The 1119-nt window shown below is 40.8% G+C and overlaps 1 non-coding gene across 1 annotated transcript; it reads left to right on the top strand.

Annotated features, from left to right (window-relative positions):
• The first annotated feature begins 649 nt into the window (after window positions 1-649).
• LOC131222026 (small nucleolar RNA R71) lies at window positions 650-756 on the top strand. The gene has a single exon (XR_009159735.1). It is a non-coding gene; the product is annotated as a small nucleolar RNA R71 (small nucleolar RNA).
• Window positions 757-1119: the final 363 nt, after the last annotated feature.

Raw genomic sequence — 1119 nt, 5'->3', positions numbered from 1 at the left:
CCGTCATACGAGAATCTATCTTTTGCATAAAATCTGTAATTCCCCGCATTGCCTAAGCCAGCTTTGTAAGGGATTTTGAACCGGTTCCTCTTGAGGTTTCACTTGATTTGGATTTTGATTGAAGAAACCTAGAGGGGTAACCGTTTGTCCATTCCTCCAACTAAAGTTTGGATGATTTTTCCAGCCAGGATTGTATGTATTGGAGTTAGGTCCAGTAAAAGGTCTTTGATAGTTGTTTACGGCATTGGCTTGTTCATTCAACACTCCTCGAAAGGCGGGTATTGTAGGACAGTTTTCAGTTGTGTGAATGTTGCAATCACAGATGCCGCAAACAATTTCATTGACCTTATCCTTCTTTCCTTCCATGGCCTCAACTTTCCTTATAAGCGTAGTCACTTTACACTTGAGATTATCCTCTTCTTTCAAGAGATATAATCCACCTTTCTCCTTTAATTGAGTCGGCCTAGACGTGGTGTTCGACTTTGGGTAATAGTCCCAAGATTGTGTTTTTTCAGCCAGACTGTCGAGGTAGTCTCATACCTCGTCGACATCTTTATTAATGAACTCTCCATTACACATTGTCTCGACCATTTGGCGCATGGAAGATGTCAGTCCATCGTAGAAAAAATTTGTAATGCGCCACGTTTCAAATCCGTGTTGTGGGCATGAACTGACCAAATCTTTGAACCTTTCCCAACACTGGAAGAATGTTTCATCTTCCTTTTGGGCAAAGTTCATGATTGCTTTTCTGAGGGTAATCGTTTTATGATGTGGAAAGAATTTTTTTATGAATTCCCTCTGCATGTTGTTCCATGTGCCAATGGATCTAGGACGCAGTGAATGTAACCACGTCTTAGCTTTCTCTTTTAAGGAAAAAGGAAAGAGTTTCAGCCTAATTGTATCCTCAGATACGTTAGGAAAACATAATGTAGCTATAATCTCATCGAACTCTTTTAAATGTAAATATGGACTTTCTGATTCAAGTCCATGGAATTTGGGAAGGAGTTGGATAACTCCTTGCTTGATGTCCATTTGTCCTGTGTTTTCAGGGAAAATCATGCATGAGGGCATACTCACTCCCGCAGGTTGTAGATAATCTCGTAAAGTACGAGGCGGGGG

This window comes from Magnolia sinica, chromosome 12, assembly GCF_029962835.1.
Source record: "Magnolia sinica isolate HGM2019 chromosome 12, MsV1, whole genome shotgun sequence".
NCBI classification, from domain to species: Eukaryota; Viridiplantae; Streptophyta; class Magnoliopsida; order Magnoliales; family Magnoliaceae; genus Magnolia; species Magnolia sinica.
This window is presented reverse-complemented; position numbering and strand designations above follow the sequence as displayed.